Source organism: Leopardus geoffroyi, chromosome C1 (genome assembly GCF_018350155.1).
Source record: "Leopardus geoffroyi isolate Oge1 chromosome C1, O.geoffroyi_Oge1_pat1.0, whole genome shotgun sequence".
Classification (NCBI taxonomy): domain Eukaryota; kingdom Metazoa; phylum Chordata; class Mammalia; order Carnivora; family Felidae; genus Leopardus; species Leopardus geoffroyi.
In genome coordinates, this window is record NC_059328.1 from 9,715,136 (window position 1) to 9,729,743 (window position 14,608).

The 14,608-nt window shown below is 43.7% G+C and overlaps 1 protein-coding gene across 5 annotated transcripts in view; it reads left to right on the forward strand.

Annotated features, from left to right (window-relative positions):
- Positions 1–1,175: 1,175 nt before the first annotated feature.
- Positions 1,176–14,608, forward strand: part of PRDM2 (PR/SET domain 2) — a 123,202-nt gene continuing 109,769 nt past the window's right edge. Inside the window, exon 1 of one of the 5 annotated variants that reach the window (XM_045475705.1) lies at positions 1,176–1,245. The gene's annotated coding sequence lies outside the window, so the exon portion shown is untranslated. Of the gene's footprint in view, positions 1,246–2,395; positions 2,414–14,608 lie in introns of those variants that run through there. The other 4 variants (XM_045475707.1, XM_045475700.1, XM_045475702.1 and 1 more) reach the window with 4 other exon arrangements.

Genomic DNA, 14,608 nt, shown 5'->3' on the forward strand with positions numbered 1-14,608 from the left:
CCTGGAATGGTAGCAGAAAAAAGGCAAACGCTTGAGGTTTGATTTCTTTTTTTCCCTAGGCTCTGTACTGACCCTATCACTTTCAAAGGCCTTGATGAAATTTATTCTGATGAGATTATCTTGATTTTTTTTAACTATGCCTGACTAGGTCATTGGCTACATCATCCCTTTGCAGTAAGATTACAACATACTGTATGTTAGATACATCAGGTTTTCTTAAGATTAAAACCCCAGTTAACTAAGTGGACTTGCACACCTGCATCTAATTTAGTGTCTATTCTTTCTGGTGGGTCCTTAACACAGAGGCTTAATGTTACCCATTACATTTTAAATTCTCCCTGATTTCATTCTCAGGGCCTAAGTTTATCTTGAAGTGCTCACGGCTTTAGATACCACCCACATTTGAGAACCCCCAATTTTCTCTCCCTGACTCCAGACTCCTTTCTAACTACCTGCTAAACATCTCCGACTCAACCCAGTCCGCCTCCATGACAGCATTTCAGCATTTATTCGTAGCCACCCAACCCATCTATTTGTAAATAATAAGATCCATCAGGACAAGGCCAATGTCACGTTCTGGGCCGGATGTAGCTGCAGCACCGAGAACAGTGCCAGGCACATGGTGGGCAGGCAATAAATACTTGCTCCAAATGAATAAGCAACTAAATCCAGGTGCATCTGCCCCCTTGGAGCTTGAGCTTTTTGGGTGAGGCAAGGCTGGTCCTTTCGAGACGCGCGAAGAATGGGATCGACGCTTCTTTGCCAGGAACTCAGTGATGAACCCATTTTTCGCCTCCCCGCACCTTTTATTAAAGGCTATAGATTCCCGTAGTAACTTTTAATCGTGCAGAATTACCTCCCGCCCCCCCCCCCCCCCCGGGTGAGGTCGGGCTGGTCGTGGCGAGGCGAGGCGCCGCCCGTGGGGTCCGCGCTGTCCCTGCGAGGGCGACCGGGCCAGCGCGAGACCGAAGGGCGGCGGCGCCTCGGGGTCGGGGCGGCCGGAGGTCGTCGGGGCGCGTGCGTCCCGGGGTGGGTGCCCGCACGGCCAGGGGTCGCGGCCCTCGGCGACGGCGCGGGCGGTGTGGGCTCTCGCGGCCGCGGCCGGCACCGCCCGACGTCACTTCCGACCGGAGCCAAGATGGCGGCGGCGCGGCCGCGGACGCCGGGGCGGGCGGAGCGGCGGCAGCGGCGGCGGCGCGGGCGGCGGCTCTCGGCGCTCTGAGGCGCGGGGCGCGGCGGGCGCAGGTAAGGGGCGGCCGGGACGGGCGGCTTCCGGGACGGCGGCGGGCTCGACGCCGGGACGCCCGTCCCTGCCCGCGAAGAGCGAGGCGGCGGCGGGGGCGACCCGCGGGGACCGGGCGCGCAGGGCCGGCCGGGCGGGCCGGCGGACGCGCCCCCACGGAGGACCGGGCGTCCCGGGCCGGCGGGGTCCCGGAACCAGGCGCGGGCCTGCCCGGGGCTCCCCCCTTCCTCCCTCCCGCGCCCGAGCCCCCGGGCCGGCCTTGGGGCCCGCGGCGGCGAAGTTGTGCGGTTCGCTTTGTGGCCGTTGGATCGCCGCGCGCCCCGCGAGGGGGACGCGTGTGGGCGGCGGGGCCGGGCGGCGGCTGCGAGTCCACCCGGGACCCGCGTCCCCGGACAGCGAAGGCGCACGCGGGTTCCCTGGGCCGTGCCAGCTTTTTGCTTTTTCTCTTTTGTGTTCAAGGCGAATGTGCCTTTCACACTTGCATTCTTAATTTGTTTTGTGTCTTGCGTCTTTGTGTTTCCTAAATAGTTTTTGTGTGGTTTCACCCTGCAAATTGTCTCCCTTCAGTATTCCTATCTTAGACCCACCGGTGTTTTGTTTTTGTTTTTAACAGACGTGCACTTATGTATTATTAATTTTGTTACTAAAGATATCCACGAACCTATTTTTTGATGGTGGCGGGTGAGACCCGAAGTATAACTAATAGTTACGGGTATTCCCAAATCTCGGTGGTTCCTTCCGACCCACGAGTGAACCGCTGAACTGCGACTGGCCCCCTTTTGTCGGGCGGTGAGCTTGGGGAATAAACCCACACTTACCCGGGAAGCCCAAATTCCTTTAACCTCGCAGCTGTAATCCCCCGCCCCGAGAAGGGAGATTCATGCTGGCCCCTCATTTTCCATTCCGTGTTGTATTCAGGTTTTGGTTTTATTTCATAAGTGGAATTCCTTTGGTGAGTTCCAGTAGATCTTTAGGCTCCTTAAATCAGACCCTAAAATGGTTGTACCCAGAACACGACTAATATATTTCATAAAGTTTTTGTTTACTACAGGTTTATTGTTAAAAACAACCCTAACGTTGAACAAGAAACCTAACCTTTCAGTGATTCTCTTACCTACCATACCAGACTTCATATCCAACTGATCAGATACAGCCAAGTATTGGGAAAATGTAAGGCTTTAGAATTTATTGCTAACATGTTATATGAAATTTGTTGTACAGATAGATACTGAGGAGGAACTGAGACGCGTAATCATGTTCTTTTTAAGTAGGGTTTTGTGTTTTAGATGGCATGCAGCTGCCCCATCATTCTCTAGAAGCTTCCTTACAAACGTGCAACCATATTCATCATGTGTAGAATCTCATTGTAGCCTTGAGAGGACCTTTAAAGATCATCTGATTAAACACTCATTTCAATCTATAGAAGCTGAGATTGAAATTCACACGGGGACTAAAATGGTTCACAGCCTCCTTTATTCCAGGGCTCTTCTTTTTTTCCCTATCTCTTTTGGTTTGATTTAAATAAGTTAATACATTGAAGTGTTTAGAAGAATACCAGACACGTAATAGCAACTCCGTGAAAGTTCGCTTTTGTGGATTCTGAAGGTGGTTTCTTTAATTGAAAGGTTGGCATATTCAGATTTGTTTTTTCTCATTTTGTGGACGGTTCCTGAAACAGTACGGTTTAAATTTGTATTTGTGATAATCTATTCGCTTTGTAAGTAAAAAACTAACAAATGATTCTCAGTGTAGGATGATATGAAAATAGAGAAAGGCACAAAGAAGGAAAAGAAACCAGCTCTGATCTTCTTGTTCTTCAGATAACCACCGTTAACATTTTGGCGGACCTCCTCCTTGTCTGTCTTGTGCATGTGTGTATGTCGTGTATGTATTTATTTGCTTTTATATTTTATACAGAATCGATACCAGATTGTGTATATTATCCATAACCTGTCTTTTTACTATATTGTGAGCGTCTATTCATGCCATTAAATATCCTTCAATGTGATTTTTAATGGCTGTGTAATATATGGAAGGGCCATAATTTATTTATCAATTCTGTATTGATCAGTAAGGTTTCTAAAGCCTGAGATTCTCTTTTCATTAAGATTGTTTAGGTTTTTCCATTGTGAATTTTGAAGTTTTGTAATCTTTTAAGGTATGTGAAAATGTAAATTGTGTTTTTTAGCCTCTAAATAGGTATTTTTCCTGCCAATGCAGTTATAGGAAGCAGCACTCAATTTCAGCTTCCTTTTATTCTCTTCTCCCTGAGCCGGGTCTGTGCAGTTCCACATATATGTATGCACGCATATTCTTTTGATGATTATTTTACGTTAGATGTTTATTTATTCATGGGACTGTTTCTTTAAGCTGCCGATCTCTTTTCAAGTTCCAGTTCTGATTTACAAACCTTTTAAGTCCCGTTAAATCATAGACTTTCCGGGATGGAAAGCACCTTAGGTTATTTACTATTTTTGTGTCTTCCAACTTGCTTTTCATGCTATTTTTAATACCCAGGCAGGGAAAAAAGCCTGTGGGCTGCATGGGAAAACTCCATAGTGGGGAGTGCAAGGGGAGTAGGTGGACGGTGGGGGGAAATTGTCAAACTTCTGAGGCGATGTGCAGATACAGGGAGTTTCCAGATGATGGGGACATTACCTGACAGTCATTACTGCTGATACTGCTGACGTGTGGCCAGTGCTCTGTGGTTTGCGTGGTGCCTGTCAGTTACGCTGTCACTCCTCATAGCATTTGGTTAGAGATCTGGCTCTCTCCTTTTGAAGTGAGAAGTTTATAATTAGAGCCGCTAAAATCATCTTCCTAGAGCGACTGAAAGCTATGGACTCCATTACTGAAAAAGCATCACATAGGTTCCGTTAAAGCAGGATTTCTTAACCTTGGCACGATTGACAAGTGGGGCTGGATAATTTTTTCTTTTGGGGGCGGTCCTGCATGTTGGAGGATGTTTGGCAGCCTCCCTGGCTCCTACCTGTGAGATGCCAGTAACAGCTCCCCCCAGCCGACACAACTGATGAAGTCTCCAGACGTTGCCAGATGTCCCTTGGTGGGGACCCAGTTGTCAACCACAGCCTTAAAGAAAGGCCCATCTGATGGGATGGTTGAACCACTGAAGCAGTTTATGGAATCGCTTTAGGCAGAGAACTGGAAGAATAGACTACGGTTTACATGAAGCCCACCTTGAAGTTGGGGAATAGACTTACTCCCCCGTGGAGGTTCCTTCCTGTGTGTGTGCCTGTGATTTTATCGAATCGTACACTTTTCAGCAGTTCTGTGGCAAGAGATAAAGCAATTTGAGATAACCTGGAGAGTGTGAGGGAGTTTTCATGACATAGTCTGTAGATTAAATTATTACGGATTTAAATCAATTTGTATAGAGTTGATGCGTGGTGAATAATGTAAGCTTGTTGCCTGTTATCCCGAATGGCACAGAAACAACCGTCTTCTGGAAAATGAGGGTGAAGCAACCCCTTGAAGATTGATGTAGGCGGCCAGACTAGTTTTTCTAAGATCTTTCCCCGCCCCCAACCAGTTCAGGTTATGCATTGAAAGCGATAAGTTTGTCTTGAGGAAATAAAGTTTACTTTTGAAGTGCTTACCCAACTTCAGCTTATTACTTTATAGTTTAAAGATAGCTATTGATCTTCATGGCATACGTGCATCATTAATGCAACTACCCCCGGGCAAAAAAAGTATAGGTCATCAAATCTACATTTGCAGTCTTTGGAGGAACAGAATAGATTGAGTTTTTATCGTGGCATAAATAATTAGCTAGAGCTTAGTGATAAGGAAAACGTAAAAGAAAGAGATGTCCTGTTGGGCCACATTTGGTAATGGGGTGGTTTTCTCAAGTACGGAATATCTGCGTAATTTCGCTGGAATGAATGCATGTGCCATTCACGTATGCTGTCTTAAAGAGAATGCCTTTCATTCCTCACCCCACTTCCCTGAACTGTGAATTAGTTATTGTACGTGGTAGATCTGGTTCATTTGGAGTGAAATATGCTTATCGTATTTTCCCCAGTGCTGTATAGTGTTTACTCTCAGAGTCTCGGTTCATGTCATACCTATGCTGTGTTTCATTTATTAGTCTTTTTGGAACGTGCAGTAAAGGAGGTTTCACTGAATTACATATTTGCCAGCCATTTTGGTGAAAAGAATATTTTGGAGCTCTTGCACTAAATTGTACGATAGGCTTTGCTTTGAAAGAGCTAAATTGCTTCTTGGCACAGCTTGCCTGAAATATGTAAAGCTAAGTGCAACTGTTAGTTTGGTTATTGTGGGCAGCTTGTCTGGGAATTGGTAAAACCTACAGCTTTTCCGTGTGCGTGTAAGTAGTTCCACTAAGACGACGACATTAAACTCTGGTGGGAAAACTCCATGGCATTTTCAAGTAATTTAAATGATGCTATTAAAATTTGAAAAGAAATTGGAGGTTCACCAAACCCTTACATACTTCAGTGTGAATCCGGTGCATTGCCCGGGAGGTTAAGACAGTATGAATCAAGTGTAACTTGGAGTATCAGTATAAATGTGACATTCTGAACGTTTCTCTGAGGCTTATTTTAGGGAATTCGCTATAATTCAGAAAGGCCTAGTTTTAACGTACATCTGAAAATAGGAATTTTAAGAAGGGGGGCTCTTGGGATAAATTTAGATTTTTAATTATGAAGCTGTCTTACCATTTGTTAGAGGACATTGAGCAAGTCAGTTTTACCTGTTTTGGGAGAGGACTGTCGTTATCTGTGCGGTCCCATAGTAATTTAATTGAGCCCTGCCTGGATGCGCAGAATAAACCGTATCACAGATTGAGCGCAGGGCCTGGGTTATTTCTGGCAGTGGTGTGGGGCACGTCGGTTATCCTCTCCTCTTCCTGTCTGTAAAGTGGGGACAATGATTACTTCTTTCTTTCGTTGGGATGTTCTGAGGCGAATAGATGAAGAATATGAAAGCAATTTCAGTTACTTTAGGTTTTTTCAAAAATATTAATAGCGTTTTTCTTAGCTACTTCTCTCAGTGCAGTAAGTCTTGTGGGATAACATGGCAAAATTGTTGCTGAGAGAAACCCTTCCGAGTTACCTCTGAGTCCTTAAGCTTTTTGCCTCCCCCCCACCCCCACCCCGAACATGGTGGAGGGGCCAAGTTTCTTTCCAGTCCCTTCCATGCCTGTGATAAAGCCAAATCCTTAGTCTTCTCTTCTCTGTGGATATTTTTTCCTTTGGCAGTTTCCTTAATCCCTAGGCACCCCCTTGTGGCTGAAGACTTCTAGATCTCCGTCCCCAGCCATCCCCAGACTTGAAGGCAATCTGTGCTGGGACTTTTTTCCCCTCATTTAATGGATGCAGCTTTCTGTGTGGATGTCTGGCCTCTCCTCAAAGTCTAAAATGGAGCTCAGCACCTTCCACTTAAATACTATCCCTACTCTGGCTGCTCTGTCTTTAAAAACATACTCATTCTTCCGCCCAGTCACGTTGCATATTCTGGACTCCTCTTCGCCATCTCTTTTTACTTCCTGTTTAGTTCGAAGACACGTTTTGTCTATTCTTCCTGTGTGTGGCGTTGGTCCTATCAGACCTTCATCACATAACATCTGGATTCTTAACCGACTTGCCCAGTCCCAGTCTTTCTGGCTGCCGTCTCCCCACCTCACTCTTTCCTGTCCGTTTAATCTTTCTAAACTGTTAGAAGTTGTTTTGTTTGTGGCGTTCCTCAGTCAGAAACTCCCGGTGGCTCCACGCTGCTCATCCCAGGTGGCGGAAGCTGCTTGCCTGACAGACGGTCATGGAATCGGGCTCTTGGCCCTGGTCTCCCAGTTGCGTGTGTTCACGGGCTCTGCCTTTAATTCCTCTTGCATCTTTCCTTAAAGACCTCCCGGGCTTTTGGAGTGGGTCCAGAGGGAGGATGGGTGGGATGATAACTCCTCATGCGACATCTGGGGAGCCTGACCCACAGGGTCAGATTTACATTTAACCTGGGACTCACACCCCTCCGGAACTCTCCCATTTAATCTGTTAGTGCTTTTTGCACACAGTCTCGCGTGAGTCGCGCTCTTTGGTTTACTACTGCCGATAGTACCAAGAGATAGGCTTTCATTCTTTCCATCATAAGCGGGGGAGTTACGTATCTTTACCTTGAAACGAGAACTACAGATGATTTATTTGGAATCCTGCTTTCCCTTAAAAAGTAGAAACTTATGTATGTACCAGAGCCACTTAAACTGCAGAGCAATTCACAAACATTGCTCTGCAGACAGTAGGTGTTGCTGTTATTTCAAAACGGTCTTGAGAACAGAAGTACTTGCATATTTAGAGGAGAGGCCCTAAACCTCAGCCTTTATTTAAAGTGGAGTGAGTCACTCCCTCCCAAAATAATAAATACCTTAATAAACTCTTGGGAGAAGACCTTGAATCTTGCAGTGACATAAAGCGTGTCTGGGATCTTAGCAAGATACGGTGGAAGTTGTCAGTCTGTCTGGGATAACTTGCAATTTTACTTTAGGTTCTTCGCTGGTGAATTCAGGAAGCCTTGTCATTTCTGTGTAGCTTGTGGAAGATGAGTTTTCCTACATATTTTATTGTGTGGGAAAAACCAGAAAAGCTGTCAGCAGCCACTTGTAAGGTGATTCCGTTCGCTTGCTTAGAGAGCCCTTGCGTGAGAAAATGAATACTTGAGTGCCAGGACCAGAGCGTCGTGTTGCAGAAGGTTGCTTCCGTTTTCCAGGAAATTGAGAAGTATTTTGTAGGGTTCCTGAAGATCCCTCAGTTTTAAGTGCTTAATCACAGAAGTGACATCTGTATTGGCAATGACAGTGGAAAAACATTGACTCAAAGGGGTCAACTGAGAAGTCCTTGTATTTTAGGGATTGTGAAATGAACTACCATGTGGCATCTTGCTTTAGAAATTTTGTGTTTGAGTTGGAAGCTTGACATTTAAGTGTTAGGGAAGAATTGACTTAATTTTCCTTTGAAAACAACTTAAAAGTTTTGCATGTCCAACATAGGGAAATATCAGAAAAGTATCATTTTATAGAAACTGCTTTGGTTTGAATGCTGTTTGGCAGAATGTACAGCCAGCATTTGGTTAAGCTGAACTTCTAGGAGAGATGGGAGCCCAGCTGTGTTACAGAGCTGGGGGCTGGCATTTGTGTTCTTACCCACCCATCTCCCCAGGTAGAGTTTTACATCTAGACTTCTTGTCAGGTAGCCTTGAAAATAAGGAAAGGACAGTAACTTTTTAATTCAAGCACATTTTAAATTGATGGAGTTAGTTCATCTGGGAAAATGGACAGTGACTCTTTTGTTTTTAGTGCCTTGAGGAAGGATATCAGAGGAACATGTTAAAGTGGGCATAATATGTTTTAATTTCTGTAGAGAAACTGGGTATTTTAAATTGTGGGGTTAGAGGGTATTACTGTAGAAACGCTAAACAAAACCTGAAATTTGTGATGTAATGTAATATGATGACATGGGTGGATAAATGTAGTCAAAAGAAAGGAGAGCATTTGTTAGTAGCTGCCCATGACATAAACCACGTAAGCGATAATCAGCATTTGCTATACGTTTATGAGAGCTAAGCTAGCTCTTCATTAATGGGTGCTTGAAGCAATATTTTATGAAAAAGTTTTCTTGAATCTCTCTCTCTCTCTTTTTTTTTTTCCCTGTAGAGATATTCTAAGGGAGGAAAAAACCCCCAGGGCGCCATAATCTAAATTCGGCTTTATAGTACTTTCCTCGCACATCCACAGATCTCTTAACATTCTTCCGTGGTGTTAACTTACATATTTCAAACAAAAGCTCTAATCAACCTTATTTTCTCATTGATTTCTGCAGCTCTGAAGCCATTCAGAACAGCAGACTTTCTGTTTTTTCCCTTCCTTCTTGTGGAAACCGTGTTGTCAGGATCAGATTCTCCCACCAGGAGTAGATTCGCTGCACTCTGCTTCCCTGTTTAGGTTTGTGTCAGGACACCTTGCTCCAAGAATTTGGAAGATGAGGCCCTGGGGCATTTTTGTCCATAGTGTTCTAGGCCTCGTTGGGGAAATCGCTTCATTGAAGTAGGAGAAAGTACGGATTTCTTTGTGAGCGTTCTCTTCAAATCTCGTTTACTTTGCAGGCAGAGAAATTCCTGTATGATATAGTGTGTTGCATGATTGCCTTTTTGCCTTGGGTAGAAATCGTTCTAGATGGGGAGAGAGGCGGGAGGGTGGAGTGTCAAGAAGCAAGAGTTCACACTGGCCGCATCTTTGCCGTGTTCTGGGTCTCTTTCTCTTTACGCACACAACGGGTGCACGGGACCTCTTTATTCTTAAAATGATAAACGTATCCGGTTTGATTTTTCACTTTGGCTGATTTAATATGGTAATAGAATCTGCCTTTTTTTTTTTTTTTTCCAACGTTTATTTATTTTTGGGACAGAGAGAGACAAAGCATGAACGGGGGAGGGGCAGAGAGAGAAGGAGACACAGAATCGGAAACAGGCTCCAGGCTCTGAGCCATCAGCCCAGAGCCCGACGCGGGGCTCGAACTCACAGACCGCGAGATCGTGACCTGGCTGAAGTCGGACGCTTAACCGACTGCGCCACCCAGGCGCCCCTAGAATCTGCCTTTTATGAGGGGAGTTGGGAGTGTGTTTTTTAGTGTGAAACTAGATGTTCTAGATGATTATTCTTGTGAAATTGTGTTTGTATTTGACAAATTCCTGGGCAGATTCAGTATTCATGAATTACGTGTTTTTGCTTAATCTGAGTAAGTGCCAACTGTTTTCGTTATTGATACCTAGAGTTTATAGATTGTAACTTGGTGATTCCATTCTTCTGGTAGGAATTAGGAGTGGTAGTTTTGAATGTCAAATATGCTAGCTGTGTTTGTAAATTAATGAAAACTGCTTTTGAGAAGTCGGCATTAGTTTAGATATTTTTACTGTTTTTTCTAGAAGTTTCTGGATTTCAAGAATCTTCTGGTCAGAGTAAGTTGAAATCAGTGTTAAACGCTGTAAATCTACTCCACTAAAAGCTGAATCATCTCTGCATTTGCTACAATGATACTTACTTACCATGAAAGATCTACTTTATGCTGTGATTAGTTTAGAATATATATATATATTTTTATCTTATATAGGCCATAAACTTTCTAAGACTTCTTTCACAAATTGGTATTTTTAAAATTTTTTTTTTTTTTTTAACTTTTATTCATTTTTGAGACAGAGACAGCATGAACGGGGGAGGGTCAGAGAGAGAGGGAGACACAGAATCCGAAATAGGCTCCGGGCTCTGAGCTGTCAGCACAAAGCCCGATGCGGGCTCAAACTCACGGACCATGAGATCATGACCTGAGCTGAAGTCAGATGCTTAACCGACTGAGCCACCCAGGCGCCCCACAGATTGGTATTTTTAAAACTTTTCTTTGCATCTAGCCCACATTTTTAGGGCATTTATGATCTTTTGCATTTTGATATACCATACTGGTTTTTTTATTTTTCTTTTAGTATTTGTCTGTAAGCTCTATGTTGCTTCCTGAGTCTTAAAAGTTAGTTTCTTCTGAGTCTTGATGTTACAATATGCATTTTTTAATAACTTAAAATAATTATCAAATAATATTAATGACTTTGTTGCAAATTTAATTATTTTCCAGATAGCTCCAAAAGATCTAAAATGACCCGAGAGAATAGTTGTAAAATAACATCAGTGACTAAAAGGTGAATATGCAAATCAAATCAAATAATTAGCTTCCTAATTCTCCCCCTTCCTTCTCAGATTTAGACTGATCGTAAAGAATCTGCTGTTGCTTTTACTTTGCCTCTCATGTAGTTTTGTAGATGGACAGGTCTACAAAGGGTAGATGTGACTGTTTAACCTGTTCTGTGTGTTGCATTCATGTTACTTTGTGTTTGTCTTCAGTTTAATCTGCCTTATCTCTGAGGATGGGTGATGGGTGATGGTGGTGTGCCCCGGTGGGGCTGCCGGGCTGGTCTGACCCAGGGATGGGGGTGTCCCACGTATCTCTCCCTTTTCTGATCTCCGGCCTCCATGTCAGAAGACAGCAGCTTACGGTTCTTGACGTTGTCTTGCCACTTCAAGGGACCATTGTTGGAATAAAGACCCTAATTATTTTATTGTTGCTGCATTGATACTGATCATGTATAATCAAGTCATCTCTATAATATTAAATTAAATACTTGTGAGGATGATTTGCCCTAGAATTTGGAAGCAATAGCTTGAAAAGTTAAGTACGTGTATATTATTAAAGCCATGGATATGTAAAATCAAGATCAAGCTCTTATTTTTCTAAGAATGTATGCTATTAGTAAAGTACAGTTGATGATAAAGATTCCCATACTCTTAGTCTGTGTATCTGCCTCATGTACTTTATCTGATAAATGTCAGCAAGCTGGAATTCAAGGAGGTTTGGTCAGGTACAGAAATCCAAAAAAGAAACTAAGGCATAAGCCAGGGTAGGAGAAATCCTCGTGATTTTAAGATTTTCAATATTTACCATTGGAAAACCGGAGGCACTTAACTGTTTAGCTATTTTTTTTCCCCTAACTTGATAGAATTAGTAAGTTTCAGTGATAGGTATGGAAAGATTTTTCTCTGCCACTGCACTGATAGGATTGTTGGTTCAAGTTTGTACATACGATAAAACTTTGACCTTGAGATTCTATGTTAGTTAGGTGGGTATGTGAAAATAATGCTGTTGAAGTCAGCACTGAATATGAAAATAGGTAGGATTGCCAGGACGCTTCCACAGGGGTTTTGCATGCTGGAGGAATCTAAAGTTACTTCAGTAACAACTTTCAGAGTCTGTAGTTGCTTTTAAACATATTGTCATATTGCAACTAGTTACATGATTATTACAGTTCAGAGGTTCTCAGCTAGGAGGTTATTTGGGAGGTGTGTAGGTATTTGTGATTTTCAAAACAGTCAGAGGCACTGCCGGCATTGATTGTGCAGGCATGGCCATGGCCATGATAGAAGGGACAGACAAGGCCATGGCCATGATAGAAGGGACAGACAGACAAGGATTAGTTGCCCAGTCCAAAATGCAGTGGTCTTCTATTGAGAGCCTCTGCCAAATTCTCAGTTCTTGTGTTTAACATCCCTTGTTTTCAGTATAATTTAGTAAAAGATTTAATTTTTAAAGTATCATTTGAGAAGTCAGTGTCGGATTTGCAATGGTTTTCATGTAAAATATTTTAGATATATAATTGACGATGTCGTGAGTTAAGAGAAAAAAAATGAGACTCTGGTTTTTGGCAATTGGGATTAGAAGTGGTGGAGAGGAGGGTCCAAGCATGCATGTATATAAGTGAACTCTTAAAAAAAAAAAAAAAAGATGTTACGATCCTTTTCTCTGGAAAGAAATGATGAGCGGATTCCTATTAGGACAAGGAAGGAACAGATAGTGCGGAAAGTCAGAGAGAAGCTTATTAATTATTTAACAACCTGAATTATGTTGTAACTTTTTATTAAGAGAAAGTGAGATTCATTGAGAAACAAATGAAAGACTGAAACGTTCTGAATACTTTAGTATTTGAGTTCTTTGGGATTAGAGGCCATAGTATCTCAGTTATTTGTGCCTGTGAACCAGCAACTACAAAAGGGGAGGGAAAGGAAAGGAAGAAAATGTTAAGTGAAGAGGAAAAAAGCAAGGAAAAGCAGATGGAAAGCAAGGAAAGGAGGAGGCAGCATCTCCTTCGATGACAGAAATGGCAGCTCCAGCCTTCCTTGTCCTTAGGATAAAAATCTTGGTGTCATCCCTGACTTCCTCTTCTTTCATACCTGATATCTCCGGTGGCAGCAAATCTTGGGGGCTCTGTTTTAAAAAATATATCCGGGGTCTGGTTACTTCTCACATCTCTTCTGTGCGGGCCAAGCCAGCATCATCTCTTGCCTAGATTGGGGCATTAGCCTCCTGAGAGATCTGCCTGCCTCCACCCTCTTCCCTTACAGTCTCTTTTTAAACCTAAGTCACACGAGGTCGGCCACCTTGAGCCTCCCAACGGCTTTCTATCCCTGGATGGAAAAGCTCCAGCCATTCTGGTGAGCAGTGCTTACCTTGCTGAACCCATACTTTATCTGCCTTCCCTGCCTTTCTGAATCCCCTCCTCCACTTTCCCTGCCTCCATCCTTGCCCTCCCTGAAACACCTGGGCATGGGCATGCTGCCCAATGGGGTTTCTCACTTCATGTTCCCCTACCGTCCTGGCCCATAGCTCTTCTTCCGGCTTTTATGCAGATGTCCTTTTCTTACAGTGGCCTTTTCTGACCATACTTACTCTTGGTTTCACAGGCATAGAGACAGAGATGGTAATTCCTACCTCCTTCTCCCTACCACCTCTTCATTTTTCCCTAAAGCACTTTCATTATCTCATCTACTGCACATTTTACTGATTTTTTTTTTTTTGTTGCGGGTCTGCGGGTCCCTTTCCCCAGAGGCAGAGATTTTCTGCTTACTGCTGAAAACAGTGGTTGACGCAAAGATAGTAGGAGTTACGGTGAGATGGGAGTAAAAGTTGGTGAAGTGTGGTTAAGAAGCAATAGCAGAAGGGCACCTGGGTGGCTCAGTCGGTTAAGCATCCAACTCTTGATATCAGGTCGTGTCGTGATCTCATCGTTCATGAGATTGAGCCCCAAGTTGTGCTCTGTCCTTATAGAACGGAGCCTGCTTGGGATTCTCCCCCCCCCCCCCCCCCAGAATGAACAGGTAAACAATTTTTTTAAGAAGAAGCAATAATAGAAACCAGTTATGAGACTCAGTTATGGCTGAGTTATCCAACCTCCTTGAACTTGTTTGTTGAGGGTGCTAGTACTTATCTTTGTAAAAATCAGCTGGACTGATTTACGTGACCATAGCACAGTGCCTGCTGGTCTTGGGAGGAGCATCATAAGTGATAGTTACGATGATGATACCGAAGATTCTCATGGGAAGGACAAGACCATCTGAAGGAAATGGTAAAGCATCATAGCTCTTTCCAAAAGATCTTTCATTACAATACTGGCATTTACTGCATTTTTTTTTTTTTTTTTTTTTTGGGTTCCTTAAAGGGAGCTCCCTGTGGCCGATGTTACTAAATCCATCCATAAAAGCTTCGTAAGAGGGCAGGTGAAACCACTGATATTTTATTCACTTCTGGGTGCCAGGGTGTCCCTCATGGCCCTCCTAGTGGACTGTGTGGCATTCAGTAGGCATTGGTGACAGAGGGGGTTGAGGGACGCACACCTCGGGCCACTAACCTCATCACTGTTTGACACCCAAATACACTTTGAACTTTATAATGATTCCAAGTCTCATAGAAAAGGATCGATTATGTTCAATGGGAGATGTATACTACAGAAAGACATGGTAAATAT